This window comes from Branchiostoma belcheri, unplaced genomic scaffold (genome assembly GCF_001625305.1).
Source record: "Branchiostoma belcheri isolate BF01 breed outbred unplaced genomic scaffold, Haploidv18h27 scaffold4, whole genome shotgun sequence".
In the NCBI taxonomy this organism is placed as follows: domain Eukaryota; kingdom Metazoa; phylum Chordata; class Leptocardii; order Amphioxiformes; family Branchiostomatidae; genus Branchiostoma; species Branchiostoma belcheri.
This window is the reverse complement of record NW_017804020.1, coordinates 2,060,409-2,080,888: the sequence shown is the minus strand read 5'-3', so window position 1 is coordinate 2,080,888 and position 20,480 is coordinate 2,060,409. Positions and strand designations below refer to the sequence as shown.

Genomic DNA, 20,480 nt, shown 5'->3' with positions numbered 1-20,480 from the left:
GCGTTTTGTAGATAAGGGGCTTGGAATAAAGTGCAAAGTCTCAGGAGTACAAAACCGTGTTTCGTTTCAATTCTTAATTTCGGCGTTTGAAGAAATTCGTGTGGCATGGAGACTTTATGGTATCAAATACCTCAAGAACGACACTTGTCAACTTCAATGTTAGTATTATTAGAATTCCGTCAAATGCTTTTCAAGATAACTTAAGTTGTTCGAGGTCTCAGGGGCACATTGTGCTTCTTAATTTCGGCGTTTCAGGAAGAAATTCGTATGGCATGTAGACTTAAGAGTATCGAATACCTAAAGGAAGACACTTGTCAACTTCAATGTTTGTATTATAAGAATTCCGTCAAATGCTTTTGTATGGCATCGCGAGTCTTAATTAAAATAGATTAGTGTTAAATACCTTAAGAACGACACTTGTCAACTTCAAGAGTATAATAAGAATTCCGTCAAATGGTTTTGTATGGCACCGCGAGTCTTAAAAGTGTCAAATACCTATAAAGAACAACACTTGTCAACTTCAATATTTATGTCATTAAAAATCCGTCATATATATATATGCTTATGTAACTTAAAACAAGTCGACGTCAGGAAAATAACGTCAAATTCTAATATCTAATAAATTCTTGAAACAGAATTTGCTGTTGTCATCCTGTATTGAGCTAGTCTTGTCTTGATATGCGTAAGATTTATTAGAACAACGTGTGCATTCCTGGCCCCGCCTCCGTTTGTGTCCCAGGACGGATATATCGTACTTGATGAGAGGTGATTATGGACGATGTAGCCTGGATGCCAGACCCAAAGCACACTGGACACAAAATATCTGTGTGCAAGGCTCACTGAGATATTTGTGTCCAGTGTGCTATGGGTCTGGCATCCAGGCTATGGACGATGTTGTTCCTGTAAGATGAGGCTGTGACGAGGGGGGTTCTCCCGTCTCGCCCAGGACGTGACCCGGCCCACCAACAGCGGATGCCGGGATCTCCGGTGGCTGTACTCACACCCCTCGGGACAGGCATCTGTCAGAAAAGGTCAACAGGGGCCCGCTTACACTAGCCTTCAAGCTAGCTTCCATAGCATGCCAAAAACTGGGGGTTTTGGTGGTCTTCGTGCTCTTTGGGAGCTTTTATGTGCTATTTTCTGATTGCAGGCCTGGTTGAATTACCCCCTGCTACCCTCAAGCAGAGGAATCAAGGTCTAACTGAGGGGGTTGTGGTACTACATGTAGTATAATTTCCTTGGGGGTATGTTGGCCATGGAGTTGAGGAACTGGCCTACTACTATGCAAACAGCCTGGCACCCAGGCTATTATTTTTTACCTGTGATAAGGTTTTTTTTTTATTGGGATTTCCTTTTTGGGCTGGTACCTGTTTTATATACTTTCTTGACAATTTGATTTTGTCACGGAAAGGCCACTACAATAATCGTTTGTTGAAGACCGAGAAATGAGCAACTAAACCACTGTTGTGGAAGCGCCCTCTCTCGGAACTAAGAATGACGACAGTGTATATGAATGTGTGTCAAAGTGTGCCAGTAAAGTCCCAGCATATATTTTCTACTCTTGTTGACAAGGCTCGTTAGCGAAAATTACCTTCTAATGGTGACAAGTCCAAATAGACACATGACAGTCTGCTTCGGTATCCATTTCTGTTCCATTTGTGTTATATGACCTTTCATAGCCTTTGGTCCTGGACTTACTTTTGGTCCTTAGAAATGTGTCATAATTTCATTTGTTAAATTTAGTGTGTGTTTCTGGTGTAACTATTATAGAAATAGAAGCAACACTTGTCGGTATTGTCAAATACTAGAAGTAGACCAAATTAATCTTATATATGACAAACTAAAAACAACGTTTTCCGCTCCTTGGGTGCTATTCTTATGCAAGGTAAGGATGACCGAAAAAGGGCACGTTACACTGTGCGGCCCCCTAAGAATTGATAATGATAATTATGTAATCTGTTCATGTAACTAACTCCATTGAACAGTATTCAACAACTAGAAAGCGATACTTTTTCATAAACTGTGGAAAAAGAAATATGAAAAACTTTCATAAAGACATGGGAAGAGAAAGAATACAAAATGCCATCTGGGCATAAGCATTGATCACGACAGACCCTTGATGAGGTAAAGTGAGATGGAAACCTGACTGAGATGGTGCCAAAACATGGGGGCAGCAACCTGAGGTCAGCTTGAAAGTTTAACAATAAAAGTAACAGACAAGCCTGTTCCCAGGTAACTGGAGGTCCCGGAGATCAACAGATCTAGGCGCTTCATCACATCGGAATGTGGACCCAATTTAGCGCCCTATTTATCCACGAGCGATTTGTTTACTCTACTGCTTGTGTACTGTTTAGGTTTGGGGGCCTGTGAACCATTTCTGGCGCGTCTTGGGGGATCTTTCTTGTGATAGTTGGTCGTGATTGGACGATTTCTGTCCCTTCTGCTCGCCGATTGGAGGACGGCCTGACAAATGTTGACTTTGAAGTTTACACATGCCAATCATGAGTGTGACCCTGGTCGGCTGCTACGTTTGGCGGAACACCCTCATATAGCGGCTATCAAAAAGCAACTTGGCTTCTTTTAAACAATCCAATTACACGAATATCTGCTGAAGCGCATGCAACAATACATTATATTTATACAATGTAAAGCACAACACCGTGTATTTTCCAATCGCGTTGTTTGAAATTGACAAATTAAGCGTTCCGCTGGGGGAGGGAGGGAGTATGTAGGACAGAACAGCCGCAAGCCGATCCCCACGCACTGCAAGCCTGGCATTCGGGAGGCCGCTCAGAGGCAAGGGAAACAACGACGTCCTCTTCGAAGAAAAACTGAAGAAAATAGAGGCCCCTTGGCTCCGGAATGCGCCTAGTCTTGTAGCAGACAACAGCATAGAGTAGAAGATTACGCTGCCAACGTTTTGAGGTGAGTCTGTTGTGTGAGGTTGGATGGGTTTGTGGTGGAACCGCTACTTGAAGCCAGCTGAGTTGGACGCCAGGCAGAGCGCGTCTGTGAGCGGCTGTGATTCATGCCGTCCGCCATCCCGCTCCCTTATCTCGAGTATTTCCTGTCTGTGCTTTAGTATAGCTTCCCTTCCCCACCAACAAGTCAGTGTAGGGTTCCCGTTCTTCCTGTGCAGACGACAGAGCTCCTGTAGGGTGAGTTTTGTGCTACAAGTCGGTACCGTACGAACGTGTTGATTTTTGCCCTCCCCCATCTTTGTTATCAATATTTTTTTCCGCGGGACGCGTTCTGACGCTAGAATTCCTGCTCGTAACAGCTGTGACTTTTATCTGGATCTAATGAGAGCGAAGGACACTGTGTCGTGTTTCTAAGAGGGTTTTGCTGACGTATGTTTAGGGTTTCTGTCTGGGGCAACAGTTTTCAGACAGAAGGGGGGGGGGGGCTGGCTAAACCTGAGGCAGTGTTGGCCATACCAATTATTTACAAATGCTCAAGCTCCAAAATGTCCAGACCACTCCAGGCATACACACACAGATGGCTTTCGTTACTTTACCGCTGTGAGCTTTTATCAGAAGAACAACAGCTGGACCATTTCTCCATAATTCTTCCCGACGGGAATAATGCCTTTTCCTCCCCTAACTTCAAAGTTTTTTTTCGCGAAGCGGGGAGTTTTCGTAATTTGAACCATGGCACCCACAGATATGCTCCATAGGTAGCACCCTTTTAGATTTTTAGCTGGATGTCTTTACCTCACAAATACTAGTACTCTATTTTTGTCATAAATCATATTTAATTAGATTACTGGTTAGTGATTACTTTTCCATCTTGGGTGTGATAATATGAACAATCTAAAATGATGGTCAGACAAAAATTATCGAGATGGAAGTTGAAGTAAGAAATTATTCGATTTCTCAAGGGCCATTCAAAGCACTGGAAATAAAACAGCCTAGTAGAAGATGTAAAATTCCTTTTTTTTTGTCGTAACTAGATGATGAAGGAAGACATGTAATAGGAGATGTGAGTTGGGGACACCATGTGGAAGACTGGATTGTGCTAATGGGACTGAAGTGGGCACAGGGTTGGCAAACAATTGAGTGAAATCCGAACCAGACTGGTCCCCACACTACAGAATGACCAAATTGTGTGGCCTCTGGTGAACCCCTTATTTCATTTTTACAGCAAAATTCCATTACGTCCGACAGAGAGAATTTGTCATGACTAAAACTAAAACCCTAGCAGGAGATTCTTGCATCAAATGTGAGCTTAGCCATTGGTGAAGACAGAATTACCCCAGCAACCACCATACCTGCATTTGTTATGGTTATTGCCTTCCCCATCTGTTAATGATCCCTCTATTAATAAAGATTCATTTGTTTGCAGTAACAAGTAATGCAGGGGTCTTCATAAAATGTTCCATTAGAATTTCTACGGAGGCTCCACCGCAAATATCTGCTTTGGGTTTTTCAAGCTAATCTGTGGTGCTGGTAATGTGGTATGTGTTTCGCATCTGTTATGCTATGGAGGTTTAAATCTCCTTGGTTCTGGCTGCTGTTTTGCTGGAATAAAAATACTAGAGTCTTCTTCCACGTGTGAATTGTCCTAGCAAATAGAGACTGTACCTTTTCACAAAGCAAACACTACTGAATTTGCAATGGTATGGGGGTAATCAAAGGCGGGGTTCGGAGCTAATTGTTGTGCATAATCTGGTCATGCCGGCTTTCTCGCCTTGCCTCAACTAGTTTTCAGTTTGGTAGACCCTTTCTCATTGGCGGTTTTGTTGCCTCTCCCCATGGTTGAAAATCCAAGCACATTCTCATGGATTTGGTTGGTTAGGAATGTGCGAATTGTGTGGGAGGAAAGGCTATGGTTTACTGGGAGAAACTGGATAGGTCCTTGAAGGTAGCAGCATGACAGAAAGAGATAGGTGATGGGATTTTAAGATCCTCCCCTTGTTTTCTGACACCTCCGGGTGTGTACAGGAGTACTGGGTGCCAGGCCGGTTCTGATCAACTGGGCAGCAAATACGAACAGGGACAAAGGACGGATGTTTGCCTTTGCCGAGATCAAGTTTTTTTCCCATCCCCCTGAAAATCCAGCCTCTTTGTTGCATAATTCTGTGTTTGCGGATGATTAAGCAAAGTAATAGATGATACTTCACACCGCCTCTCTAAGTGGTTAATTTTGGCAGCAGCAAAGAAAAGCAAACCATTAACTAATGGCACACAGAATGGTGGCTGCGTATTTACTGTGTTTTAGACCTTCAACTTGTTTTTCAGGAGGTACATGTGTTCAAGAGAAATTTATTCATGTTATTGTGTCATCAGTCGGTATATTGAAACAGCTGGGTTATCATCAGTTACTTTTGTTGAAATGGGGGTGGGAAAACATGACACATTCTGCACAACTAATTATGTTCTATCCCTAATCTGATAGACATATGTTCCATATCCTTATTTAAGAACCACTAGCCAGTCGCTGGTTTATCTGGACCTTTAAGGTCTGTTTTGTATGGGAAATCTTTCTTGCAATGTCTTCATCATCACTCATGTGGGGAAAACTGTCCTGTGCTTGATTAAGAGTGACGTGCGAGAAAGCATTAGGAGTATGCAGCCTTTGTAATATCGACATCCACTCCGTGTTGTTGGGAAGAGGCCAAGTGTAATGTTCAGACAGCAAGGTGTTTTTCCAAGGATGCGGATCAATAGCAGGCATGCCCGCTTCGTGGGATAGTCACGGTCAGTTGTTGCCAAGAAAAGCCCCGTCTTTTGTATGGTGAAGCCGGCTTTCAAGGTTACGTTTTATTGATTTTTAACATGAACCTGATGATACAGCTTTCAAGGGGGAATGGAACACCAGCAGTCTTAAGCCAGGCACCAGTAGTACAGAAAAGACCCTGCACAGTGCTCAAGTGTTCTGACCCATGCCTAAAGGTGCCGTGCTCCCACGGTACTGCTTAGAAGGAGGTCTGTCTGACATTAGCCATACACCTGTAGAACCCCAGCTCAGGTAACAGCCATGTTATATTGTTGTGACCTCCCGCTACCTCCTGTTTTGTTTCCCCATTGTTTGCCAACAAAGGTGTTTTGGAGATCTGTGCTTGTGGGTCTGTTGGTTTCCCACCACCTAATACCACTGACCAAGAGAAGTTCATGTATAATGTAGAAAGCGGTGAAATTTGTAACATGTTTTTGTTATGGTTGTTCTGCTCTGTTTGCAAGGAGAGGAGAGGAAGGTTTAAAAAAGTGGCATCGATACCTGAGTGGGTTGCAGGATTAGCGAATGCACAGGATTGAGATGTCACTGGTTCGATTCCCAGAGAGTCCTGGCTAGACAGTGTGTCCTTCTTTGCAAAAGAGAGTTCTTTGCAAAAGTCAGAATTGATGAAGATCTTGTGATATTTATTCTGTTTCAGTGTTTGAAACCACAATTAATATTGATGCAACATGACATTCTTGGGAGCACCTGTTCTTACCTTCGGTCAGGTGTTTCAATTATGTGTCCCAGTCTAGACTGGTGGTCCCCTGTGACACACAGCCTCAGGCTGGGAACCAGGTGTATCGATGTAAACACGAGAGGACACAGTCAACACCCCCAGAGGCTAGAAACCTCAGGTAGGCACACAGACAAAAGGCCCAACTTTCTATAAATAAAAGATGTCCCAGGAAGTTTTGAAACACATGAAATCACTATCAGAAACGTTGTTAGGAAGGTTCAATGGTGTGTGGAGAGAATTGCTTCTGCCATCCGATTGCATTAACTGGATGTAAAGATTTCTGGAACTCTTCCAGTTTTGAAGGATATCCTATTAAAAGAACACATTGATTGGTCTGACCCGGGGTCATAGGTACTTTATCTTGTTACTGTCAGTTATATAATACAGTTTGAGGGCCATTTTTTGCCAGCCAAGGCAACTTCTACTGGAGTTGGTAAGAAAAGTTGTGGACTAGGTGAGGCACAACACTGCCACTGAAGACTTTGAGCTTTACCTGTATGCATACCACGTTGCGTCACTAGCATGGGTGTTTATATTTGATTAACCTTGGCAAAGGTGTAGACTTTAAACTCCCCCAAACTTGTCACTTAGGACAGATTAGACTGCCATTCTTGTCAACAACACAAAATCAGGAAAGACAGATGTCCTTGTCAACTTACCATGTTGTTTTCAAAGCCAGCCAACAAAATGTCTGCCTGCCTTTTTTTTTCTTCAAGAAAAGGTGTATACAGACTTGAGCAGTCAGGCATAAATAAGATGTTCCGGGGTGACCTGTAAGGAGCAATTAACCTGTCCATTATAGTCAAGTGCCTGCTTGTAAGAATCATCCTCTAGAAGAACAACAGTACTTGGGAAACACTGTAGTGTGCAGAGACGTAAACAGAGGTAGTGTAACCCTACCTGGAAGAGATACAACTCTGCAATCGGGCAGACAAACAGATACAACCACTGGAATCAAAGAGAAGGAAGAAGATATTTGTTCCAGTAAAGGGACAGAAAGGATATTTTGTGTGGAAAGGAGGAAACAGGTGATAAGGTGTGTTTGGGTTTGTTTCCTTTGTCTCAGGTGAATAGATGACAGAGTGCTCATCTGCTTTTAGGGCAGAGTGAGTGCCATAGGTGTGCAATTTGTTTAAAAGGTACTGTTTTTGGTTATGTTTGTGTGTTCGTAGCTGTAAGTCACGGTGCGTTTGACAGATTTCTTTCATTTTCAGATATATGATAAGTTCTTAGTGTCCAGATAATTCGGATTGTTTTTTTCTTTCTGGAGGTTTAGAATCTCAGACTTCTTGTTATTTCTTTGTGATCCACACCGACAAAGACTCATGTGGGCCCCACATGAACTGTGCCGACGCGACGGAAATCCTGCGTCTATAGTTTGTTGACGCACCTGACGAGACAGCGGCTGGACCTCGGACTTACAGGTAGAGTAAGTAATGGGAAAAGCAAACTAGCCAAGTGGATATCTCCAGGAGCGCTGGCTGGAAAGTTTCCAGAAAAGGTGTGGTGTCTGTTACTACCAGTCCAGACAGCCATGTTTGAAGTTTCTCACCTGCTAACCCAGTGTTGCAACCAGCATATTCTTTCCACCATTTATCAGAATTTTGCCATTTGTAATGAACAAAAATTTTGTCATCTTTGACGGACAAAAATCAGCGTGTGAAGATAAGAGAAGAAAGAGCGTGTGAAGGAAGAGACGTCATCAAACTAAGCATAGTCTCCCAGCAAAATTTCCCCTCAAAATGCAAGAAATTGTGTTTCAGGGGAGCATGCACTTGAACCCCTAGGATTGTCACACTCACGCCTTCGGCACTTGACATAATGTTATGACAAACTAAATTGATATGACTGAAAGTAATTTTAGACCAGGCTAGAACTAGAACGCCGTGCTTACCTTTCTATATATACAAACCTTCAGACTAACAGTGAAAAATGAGAGGAATAGTGGAGATGCATTGCTGTCAGGTAGGAATTAGCTGTCAGTATAAGGTTACCTATCCCAGGTGAGAACTGTAACTTGTCTAGCGATGCATCATTTCTTTGTACTTTATGGAGACAGATGATGGGAGGAATTTCTCTGGAGGAAAATCTATGGAGAAAGGGCTCCCTCCATTGGTGATTGATGGGTGAGATGATGAGCTGTGATTGGCTCAGCTGTATGATTAAGGGCTGCTGATTCATCACTTCAAAAGAGTTGGAAATGGTGTTCTTGGGGATCGGTAAATTGAGTAATGGAGTCGTACAGATCATAGATATCATTCAGCAAAAATAAGTCATTCTGTCTTCTCATTCTTTTAATGTAGTAAACTGTATATTATTTTGTTTTACCGCCCTAAAATTGCGTTGGATTCGATGCCTTTAATTTCTAGGATTGGAAGGCATAGCATGCGATTTATAGCTTCTAATGTAGGTTATGTTGTATGTAAATTTATATCTTTCCAGTCATATCCTGTTAGAAATGACTATCATAATCCAAGTATTCAGAGAAGGACTAAATTTGCACACGCCCGTGCGTACACACATGCAGAGTGATGCATATACTAGCCAAGTCTCTAAATATACAGTATATATTTGGCGTCTTTGATAAAGAGCATGATGGAAGAGTTGGTGCTTCAGGGTATAGAATTGGGATCAAAAGAGACTGAAAATCATCCACACACACACAGGGTGTGTGCCCTTGAAAGTTATTTCCCAATGTATCATTGCAAGGTAACACAGCAACTAGTATTAGACTATAGTCTGTTTGAATCCTAATGTATTGAATCCCTGTTGGTGAAACAGCCACCGTATAGATTTTGATGACATTCCATATATGTGAGAGTTACAGTTAAGCCAAAACATTGATTATCACTTCAGGACATGGATTTGCATTATACATTTTTATTACTTTTTCTCGTCAAGCATCCATTCTTGAACATGCTTTGCAGATGAAATGTGTGAGGAAATGTGTGAGAAAAACATAATTTTTGCAGATTTTCGAATGCTGTTTTTCTTATAGGAAGGAGAGTTTGGGAATGGAATGAAGTTGTCAGCCTTGCCTTGCACGATTGAAGGCTTGTTATGACACTTGATTTCTCGGTAAACACAGCAATGCAAACGGAAATGCTTGTGTAAGGAATGCCTGTCATAATTTGAGAGCTCGCACAGGTGTAGGGGCTGTAGGGAGGCAGCCATGCAAATGCTAACGTTGCAGTACTGCTCACAGAATATAAACAATGCTAGCCTGGGACATTTTGAAACTGTTACTTACCGTCAGTAATATTGTCTTACTAGTAAAATCTTACATCATTTGCATTGTTGCACAGTAAGATTTGCACATGCATTTTTGTAACTGAATTTTTTTTAATTTTTGGAACTGAAGAACGACTGCATTTTGTATGTGGCATGTGATAGTGCAAAGATCAGTTGAGTAAACAGGAAAATGGTTTATTTTGATTCTATTTACGGTATCTTCGTAAAGGAAAACAGTTGAAATTCTATACTGGATCAATGACCGGATGTGCTAAGACCATGTTGCTAGAATACCACATCTAAAATTTGGGGCCATGTTCTAAATATATTATAGCTGGAAGTACGAAGAAAAAAACTAACAGTATTGTCTGGACCCCAATATCTAATCATATACCGAAAATCAAAGAAATCCTTCAAAGTAAAAACCCACCGAGAGTTATAGCTGCAAACACACAAACACAACCGAAAACATTTACCTTCCAACAAAAGTATATCTCCTTTCTCAGAGGTAAATATCTGTGTCAAAGAAGTAAGGTCTGAAAAGTCTAGATGATTCTCCGTCCCCTCTGGCAGAGTCACTGAGGGGATTTGTTTGTTATGGGAACATGACCAAGAAAGGGCGCTGCTAAGTTTAAATCAGGACCATCAGACCAGCGCCTGACTTGTGATAAGAAGTACATGTAATATTTCACAAGACAACCAAGCCTTGTTGGGGTTGTGGGATCGATGATACTGCCAGCATTCTTGTCTGGGTCATGGAATCTAAGACAGTGAAGTTGAAGTCATTTTTGGTAAGTAGAAATCCTTTAACATTGTAGAATTTAAGTGTGGTCCAAATAGTAATCGGAAACTGTTCAGTTGCACAAGAAGTTGTGATGGGGACAGTGTTGGGGTAACTAAATGCCTTGTCAGGTTTGTGCATTCTATTCCTCATACAAGTCCATTTCAATTTGCAGTTTTGTTGCAAGTATTCTTTTGTAAAGCACTCAATATGCAGAGAGGCTGAAGAATTCCTGTGAAGAAAATCTGTGTTTTGTGCGAGTTCTTACAGTTTAACTTGAGCAAAGCTAAAGGTTTAGGAGATGTTGGCACGTAGTAGGGTGGTACCCTATTGGCTACAGTCCAGAGGGTACCGGGGTCACCCAGCAATGAAAGGTATAAAAGACATAGACAGACAAATACAACAAATTCAGGGCTGGGTCAAGGAGTTGTTTCTGTTTGAATTCCTGAGAAGTAAAACATCACTGGGTTGGTCTTTATAATATTATTTTAAAGAATTTTTTGGCCGCTTTTACTAAGTTTGTCGGTTGAACGGAGGTTGAAGTAAGTTGTACATTGTCGTGAACCATTCCATTTCCTTCCCCGTTGTATCTTTTTTTTTATCGTCAACAGTAGGGTGTGCGTTCTTCGAATCAGTCGTACATATTTCCTGCAGTTCGTGTTAAATTGCACATTGTCGTGATTGACGTGAACTATTCCATTTCCTTCCCGTTGTGTCATATTTTTTTATCGCCCACAGTTGAGAGTGTGTGTTCTGTGATAAGCGGTCTTATATATTTCCTGCAGTTCTTGTGAAGACCGTTCAATAACCGTAGGCTCCAGACTGTCTTGGTGGCAGGGTGCAACTTATCAGACAACTCTTACTTCCAGAGACAGCTGAAAAAAATGGATCTGATGATTATCTACACTCTTATGATATCTACAAGCCCTTTCTTCTCCAAGAAGTGCATTCATTATTCAAGACTTTCATATTTTCTTGGAACCATTTTAGAGATAACCTCCAGTATATTGATGGAAGGGGGAAATCAAAAAGTTAAAGTGGAGGTACTGTCTAGTTTTGATTCATGTGTGTGTTAGAAAAGTTTTTATGCATTAAATATACATGTACCTTGGGAATGCAGTCTAGACATAGTGTCGTGAAGGTCTGTGTTCCAAAGTTTCCGCCGGAAAATGCATTAGACTTTTCCGATAGGTTTTCCTGGCCTTTGTCATGGGTGCCTCGGTACTGTGTGTGTATACTGAATATGTAAACACAGGCAAGGTCCAGGGTTTGTATCATGCACTTTATGAAGTGGGTTTATTTACATTTGCAGGAGAGTTTGCTTGATAAAGAACTTCAATGTTATCCTACAGCAATTTTACTTCTTCACAAGCACTTGCTCTGCACCATATCCAAGGAAAAAGTATTGTATCTTGTAGAAGTGATCAAAAATGTTTTTACCATGAGAAAATCAGGAAGAGAAAGATTCTGGACCTTTCAAATAAAAAAGAATTCTTACTGGATGATGTATGGGAAGTGTTTAGGTAGTCTAGAGGTTTTGGCCCTCCTTTGTAGCTTCTATGCATGTCCAACATCAATATAAGAGGGGGGACAAGGTGTTCCAGGGTGTCCCTGTGTCCTTGAAGTCAAGGTTGCAGCACCTTGGTAATGGCACAGTAACTGGGACAGGCAATTCGGTCACACAAGGAGCATTTCTGTCATCACTGATGCTAGCCAATGAAAGGGGGGGGAACCAGCAAAAAATGCCTGTGTCAATGAATCTTTCTGGTTAGAATTGGACTGTTTGTCTTGAGTATACTGGAAACGTGTTTTTATACCTCGATTCCAGATTTAGTATTGCATGAGTGGGAATACGGCCCTATGTTTAGGTCCCAGACGGTCCCAAAATAGACCCGATATGTTTAAAGGTTAAGAACCCACTTCTTCGACACACCCAAGAAAATGTGGCGGCAAAGATCCCCCACATCGGGTAGCAGCAGCCGCTTCTGTTTGCGTTCAGGCTTACCCCGCCGGAGTTCTAATTGCGGCACTTTTTGTTTCGGACTGTTTCCTGCCCGCTATCCAGGCTGTAGTTTGTTTCCCCACCTCCGCTGTGTACTGTCCTGACTTGTAGTATACAACTCACTGACTCACTGTTTGTGTACCGCATCCTTTGGCCTAATTCTGCAGGCACCAAGTCATTCCAAGTATTTCTCAGACAAAGGACATGCAGCCCGAGACCCAGTGTACCGAGAGAGGAGACACTTAAAGAGAAGTTTGGAGTAAAGTCTGACAGCTTTCTCTGTAAACTACTGTCTACCAGTAGCTAACGTTATTTGTGTAAAGTGTGGAAGTGCCTATTTTTGTTTCAAGATGTTACATTGAACTTACAGCAGGAAAAAGTGTGTTGAATTTGTCTTGTTAATCTGGGTTCAACTTCGTGTGATTGGCAGTTTTTCAGATGGTGGTACTTGGACTTGGCCTTGTAGTAATTTTCTTGAAAACAAAGACGGAAAATCAAGACGTGTTTCATCAACGTGAAAATGTCAAAAGCTAATACCCCTTTACTCAATATGGAATTTCCTGCCATTCCCAACATTCCAGAATCCTGTCTGGGTTCTCTCCTTTCTTATTTCCCAAAATGCACTTGGGGGTGCATCAGTGTAGGATGCTGGGTCCAGATTTTCAGAAAAACAGGATCTTCAAAAGGTAGCTTTGTGTGATTTTGACAGAAAATGGCTTCTTTTGAAAGGAAAGGGGCAGTTGCAAGGATGTCAGTCTACTGGGATCCACCCTTGCTAATGGAATTTTGGTGTTTGACAACTGTCTCCCTGTAGAATTTCTGAACACTACCACTTCAAACAGAGCTTGTGACATGTGAAATGTGTGGAAAGTTTTCTCAACATTGCTCCAACTCCAATGCAGTCACAGTTGACAGTTGAAAGTAAAACCTATGTGTTTGGGAAAACGTATCATTCAAAATGACTGTGTAGCATTGTAATCTGTATTTAAGGCCACACCAATTTAATTTCTTGGTTAACGGATTCGCCGCTTCATTTTTTTCTGATTTGCAAATAAAAATAAAAATCCAGAATCAACTTCAAAATGCTCATATTTTGCCCTGAACAGTTGAAAACAGACCTTTCCATCCTAGTTGTTACAGTTATTCCATCTTTCAATGCAATGATATCATTAAAAGTTCAAAATTCATTGTTTAAATTTTGAACCAGCCTGGTGTGTTGACTTCATGGCTCCTATTGTACCATTTTGGGCCACAATACGATGCCTAGGCCTGTTTTTATTTTTATTTTTTTTTCGCCCGCCCGCTCCATTATTTTTCTACAAACATCCGTTAACCAAGAAATTAAATTGGTGTGGCCTAATCATACATTTGTTAAAAATGTACATCACTGGAGCCCCCTTGAACCTTTAGAAAACTTCAGAATATATCTTTGGCTTTCAGATTGCAGGCTAGAAAGCTTGACAATCACTATCATCTTATTTCCATGTTTGGCCATTTCTGCCTAATTTCTGAGGTCTGGAACAAACCATTAGGGTGGAGCCAATGGGTAATTAGTGAGACAGGAAGTATTAAATGTTTTACCTTTCATCAATGATGAGTTGAGCTGCCAATTAACTAATGGCCCTAATTGCTAAACAGTCAGTTTAAATGGGTGGAAGTGTGCCCCACTGATTGCAGAACGCCCATTTTTGTTAATTGTAGAATGACATACCCTGCTATTAGGAGGGCCTGTATGCTCCAGGGAGAGGTGAGATAAGTGGCCAGGGACCAGGCTGATCAATCAATGAAATTGAAATGTCCTGTCTGATTTCTTGCCTGAGTGCTTCGGCCAGGTGTGTGTTCTAGTCTGGCCTTTTTTTTTTTCACCATCTCAATTTTGCCTGATGTAAAATATTGTCGACAACCAAAGAGGTATCCTGTGGCATGCTTCCCTGGGAAAATTTTGAAATCCTGGCTCTCTGTTTAATTTTTAGTGGCAAAGTTTGCTGGTAGAGTAAGCTTAGTTTAATAACATCTCTTTCCATATCTTTACATGCTGATTTTTGTCCATCAAAGATGACTGATAGGGCAAAATTTTGGTCCAGAAGTCTTGTCTAGAATACTGTTTTTTACGTGCCAAGGTATATTACAGAGGCCTGTTTTACCAGCAATACGAGCCTCCTCAGTTGTTTCATGGGTCCCCTAGCTGGCCAGGTACCCTGGCATTTTCAGCATGCTTGGACACCCAGGGGAATGTTATCTCAGACAAACCTACCAACAAGGTATGCCGACTTTTGCCTGCCTAATGTCACACCTGGACTGAGGCCTAATCCTTCAAGGTTTGCTCAGTTCAGCCTGTAAAATATCAGCTTGTAAGAAGCACGAGAGCTATCTTCCATCCATAATTCGCGACCATAGCATGTCAAGATCACGAAATAGCTTATCAGGAAGTTGCATTGCAGTACCACAACAAGCCTCCAGGGGGCCTATAATCTGGCTATTTTGAAGTCTCATCAAAGCCTACCCACATACCAAATATCAAGACAATCCATGGAAGCCTTTGCGAGTTATCATGCTCACAGACAGACATGAACGCTACCCAAAACATAACCTTCTTGGCGAAGGTAAAGGTCTGTAACCTATCTGCATGGTAAAGCATGTGGATTCCTCAGCTGTGGGGCTGGTTGCCATGTTTGCTGACTCCTGGGTGAGGCGGTGCCACCCCTCTGAGCCTCTGGTGTTTGGATTGTCCCTCTTGCCTGTTGGTTCTTGTTGATTGCAGTAAACACAAACCATCTGGCCTGCAGTCTCCCTCAGCTCCCAGTGCCTTACCTCCTGCCAAGTCCAGCCAGCCAACATCAGCCCAGGCTTCTAGAGGACTCTGACAAACGAAAGGTGATGCCAAAGTTCAAGTGGAAGATTTGAGATTATTGGGCGCATCCTTTCACAGGCCTGAAAGCTAGTTTGGATGCGGTCCTTATGTGTGGTACTGTATCTGGGCCATGTTTATTTATCCGGCATGCGGTGTGTTGGACATGCAAATGTCCCCCCTGCCTATTTGCAGAGAGAAGGGTCAGTAGGGGCAGTACTGTGTTGGCTTTCCTCCTCGAGGCCTCTAACCAAAATCTGGCTTGGATTTTGTTGCTAGAAGGATTCTAATCTTGTGGTAACAGAACAGCCTTTGGCACACTGTAGATCTAAGGTAGGTCTGACAAGGGGAAAGGTTCTTGAGAATGTTTTTCTTTTCCTCGCATGCTTCCAGCGTTGAGTGAAGAATGCAGGATTAGTAGCTACAGCCTCCCTCCTGGAAGGCAATGGTTGACTCCACATGTTGGTGATTAATCTTCTTGGAATAAACCACTGACTCTCGTAGGGAGAGTCTTTTTTGCAACACTGGGATTTTTCTTTTACTACACTTCATTTCACATCCCTCAATAATGACAGAAAAGCATTCTTAATTTTAAAGTTTGAAATTTTTCAACATGAACTGGATATCTTTTTGCCAGCGTCCCTTTCTAAGGAGAATATGCCACCTAGTGGTGATAGTTAATGACTCTCCCCTCCTCCTCCAAATCCAAGATGGATGCTGTTGACATTTGTTGGACAATCAGCCTAGCTGTTCCTGGGGTAAGCTGTCTCTCCTCCTTCCCACTGTAAACACAGGGCTGCCTCCGTCCTATTTGTACTTGTAGTCCTGTTGTATATTCTCCATCTCTGGTTTGCCCTGGGTTCAGACAGCTTCTCTTGAAAGATGCAACATAGAGGGTTTGCATGCCTTTGTCCATGAGGCGCATTGAGCCATTTTATTTTTAATTTGCTATTAATTGTAGGAAGATGCTTTGATTCAGTGTTAATCGTTGAGAAATCCTTCATGAAGTGTAATGGGCCACTTTGTTTCCACGTTATTACTTATCCTGAATTCATTGTTACCGTAAGAGTTATCGGAAAATTCTCTGTATGTAATAGATGGATGCCAGTTTTCCCAAAAATTATAAAGGAGTGTCCTTGGTCTGCAGACTAGTTTTCCTGACATGGAGTAAGACATCCCATGGATACAAAAGAACACTCCAAAGAATAAGAATACAAAAGAACATCCCCATGCAGACCCTCATCATAGGGAAGGTAGGATGCAGCTGAGAAGAGTCTTCAGCTTATCTTGTCAGAATCCTTCAAGCATGTAGCAGTAAATGCCATAGTCTCAACATTCTACAGATTTCTTGTGACATCTTGAGCAGGTTTGTTTTATGATATATGTTGCAATGTTATGGCGCAGCACATTGTACAATTAATTTGCTCCATAAAGAGGGCATTAATCTTCGATCCACGGCACACTTCGGCGAGGCAATCTCAGACAATCAGCTCTGGGGAATATTGATCAACTGACCTTGTGTTCTGACACCTCCAAAGAAGCCGTATTTATCGTGGATATGCCTGCTGCATTTATTTTCCTCAACTTTATTTGACGCCGCTGACAAGCGGTATGACAGACCGCCTACAAACATACCCACGCTCCCCTTTGTTAGGAAATGTACACACATCATATAGGAGCTTTTATGTCTGATACTATTAATGTCAGGCGCTAGTTAATGGACCACAGTCCTTTTAAAAACAGTGAATCTGGGTGCAGTTTCAAGGGCATAAAGTCCCTTTGACTGCGTGAAAGGCATGCTGCTTGGGAAATAGACCGGATAATTTGGTGTCTGTTTTACACCCTTCGGTTCAAGCTCTTGTGTATTTTAGACAGACAGACATTCTTGGGTTGGTGCATACCTGTACCATGGTTTCAGTACCCGGGGAGTTCTTTCTCTCTGAGGTTTTGCCCTTGGAAGTTACTGGGCCTGAGGGCTCGGTCTTATTCCCTTGAAACGAGGCAGAGAAAGGCCCATAATCATTTTACAGGCCGTTACTTGTCAAGTAATTGGCGGGAAAAGTCTGGTATATTTGTTCTTATGACAAATTCTTGTGAATTTGACACTTGACTGCCTGCTCATATCAGAGGTATGAAAGATTTCCTGTCTTTCCGCCAAGTCAGTATGATCTTATAAAAATATCTTACCTTTCAAGTATGGTAGATAAAGCTTCTATACTATATGACAGAAGGTAAGATAGAAAATCAAGATAACCCTTTAATATGTTTCTTGATGAGATTATCATTTTAGTATGAATGGCAGCAGACATATGTTGATGGTTCCAAAGCATTTTTCTCATATTAATTTTGGGGCTTACCACATGGTTAGTAGTGCAGAGGATCTTGATAATGGAATTTACCCTAAATGCTTAGCCAATGTGATGGTTTTGCCATTACATTTTATGGGGGTACTTATGGAAGGGAAGATCTTATTCGTTATGCTCTGATTTCAGTGGAAGTTTGGTGGTAAGAAAAATCTCCGACCAGGGCCCCCACAGGAAGGGTGGTAGAAAACCCTCCTAGATTTGTATCAGAAAATTGAATTGGGTTGAAAGGCTTAGGTTAAAGGGGAATGGAAAGCCATTCCTCCAAGGCATTTGCCAGAGGAGAGCTTGGATGTCTTTGGAGGAAATCCGTATGTGCGTGGGTCTAACACACAGCCTACGTGATACATGCTGGGAATGTACAATGTATATGTGGCTGTTGATCAGATCTAGCCAGCTTTCCGTCAATTGCAGGAACTTCGTGGTGTCTGAGGGAAGAATTTTCAAACCAATCCGTCAACCTTAATGGACAAAATTAAGAAAAACCTTGGGAAAAAATAGATAAAAACATCCAAAGGACCACCAACAACCACTCTCAATCCCCTGATTTGACTCTCAAAATTTGGGAAATTGCATTTTTAAAAGGCTGGAAAATCCAGATTTATCTCTGGACCCCCCTACATTGTGAGCATGAACCTCTTTTGACTGAAAAAAATTTTGAGCTGGTCCGACCCGAGCCTGCACATGGCACATGCTGGGAATGTGTATGTGACTGTTGATGGTATTATTCAGCAGTGGGCAGGAGGATCACACCCACAGCACAGGCAGGAGCCCGGTAATCGCCCCAGTCCTATTGGTTCCACCGCTCTCATTACCGACCAATTACGGAGACCCTTGCTGTGGACAAGGATAATGGACTTGGTCAGGTGTTCAAGGAGATAAGAGATGATTGTCAGTGCCTGTGTTCTTGCCAGCTGGAATTTTGTTTTCTGTCACCTCAATATTGTTAGTGTGACATCATTTCATGTAACAATCCTCGGGTTGGGGAGGGGTGCAAAATTTGGAATCTGGGCCCTCAGAAATGCTGTTTCCAGCATTTTGAGGGGCAAATTTTGCTGGAACCAGTCAGTGGCAGGATGAGCTTTGTTTAATGATATCTCTTTCTATATCTTAGACTCTGATTTTTGCTTGTCAAAGATGATGGATTGGGCAAAATTGTTATCAGCCATGAGCAGCAAAATTCTGACAAATGATGGAAAGATGTGCACTGGTCAGTATAGTACTGCGATTTATAAACAAAGGCAGAAAGAAAAGTTTGGTAATCTGAAGATATTTTTCCCCACAGGCCATTTCCCCACATAACAGGGTAATAATAATGAATCTCCTGCATTTTGACAAAGGAACATAAAAGCAGTTATGACAGAGGGTGGTTATTATTTTAAACCACAGCCACCCTCCACAGGTGGCCATGAATTGTTCATACAGCAAGGTTCCGTGGGGACCGGCTAGACAGATGATGTCTGGTAAGCACCTGAGCTTCCAACAGATCCCAACTCCCTTTGGGTATATGTCTAGCAGTCTGTCATCACAGGTATATCAGCATTCTAGCCAGCGACTGTCTTTCCCTATCAGTTCTTTCCTCTCTGGTTATTTTTTCCGACATTTGGTGGAATTTTGCCGCTCGTGACGGAATAAAATTTTGCCCAATAGAAATTGGTGTGTAAAGATATAGAAAGAGATATGTAAAGATATAGAAAGAGATGTATTGCACTTAATTTCACTCTCAGGGATATTTGGTTAATCACGTTAACATTATAGGTTCTTTGGTGCGCCAGCCATTTTCATTTTATGTTCACTACATTTTGTTATGCCAATTTTGTGATTATGGTTCTTTATGTTTTATGAGCAAAGGGTCCTTAAAAAGCACATTATGTGCTTTCTGTCCAATACTCGCAAATCTATGTGAGTGAAATAAAGAAGATGCATTTACTAGGTATACTAAGCTTAGGAAGTTAGCCTACTAGCAAAATTTGCCCTTCAGAATGTAGTAAATAGAGGGTTGAAGAATTTTTCTGTTTAAACAAGCCACAGACTCTCAGTACTGCTTTGAAATGATAAATTACCTTGGCGCTACCTGGGTGTCTTTAACAACGCACCTTTGTGTCCTAGCTGGCATGCCAGGTTAGCACACAGGGTAAGGTTCAAGATGCACTGGGTGAGCCCAAAATGGTTCTGCCACAAAAATCCCCCAAGTGCTGGGAACAGACTGCTGTCTCCTGCTCTAACAACAGGGGGACTGTGCCCTCCCCACACACTGCAACAGGTCTGGCGCCTGGCATCCCCCCAGAGAACAACCATCATCTCTCAATTACAGGTGTAGAGTAGAGAGTAATACATTTACTCAGTGTATATGATGTATCAGATGGCAGTGTAAGTGCTTGCTTCAGCACTAGTCTGTTTGCTTATTTTGTTGTCTTTTCTGCTGAAAGTGCCTCAGAGAAAAAGTATTCTTAGGCCACACCAATTTAATTGCTTGGTTAACGGATTCACCGCTTCATTTTTTTCTGATTTGCAAATAAAAATAAAAATTCAGAATCAACTGCAAAATGCTCATATTTTGCCCTGAACAGTTGAAAACAGTCCTTTTCTTACTACTTGTTACAGTCATTCCATATTTCATTGCAGTGGTATCATTAAAAGTTCAAAATTCATTGTTTAAAAGTTGAACCAGCCTGGTGTGTTGACTTCATGGCTCCTATCGTACCATTTTGGGCCATAATAGGATGCCTAGGCCTGTTTTATATTTTTTTATTTTCGCCCGCCCGCTCCATTATTTTTCTAGAAAAATCCGTTAACCA

The 20,480-nt window shown here is 41.9% G+C and overlaps 1 protein-coding gene across 2 annotated transcripts in view; it reads left to right on the top strand.

The window, feature by feature from the left end:
• The first annotated feature begins 2,733 nt into the window (after window positions 1–2,733).
• The window catches only part of LOC109477025 (dystroglycan-like), a 39,982-nt gene continuing 22,235 nt past the window's right edge, over window positions 2,734–20,480 (top strand). Inside the window, exon 1 of one of the 2 annotated variants that reach the window (XM_019778043.1) lies at window positions 2,734–2,925. The gene's annotated coding sequence lies outside the window, so the exon portion shown is untranslated. Of the gene's footprint in view, window positions 2,926–2,996; window positions 3,159–20,480 lie in introns of those variants that run through there. The other variant, XM_019778045.1, reaches the window with a different exon arrangement.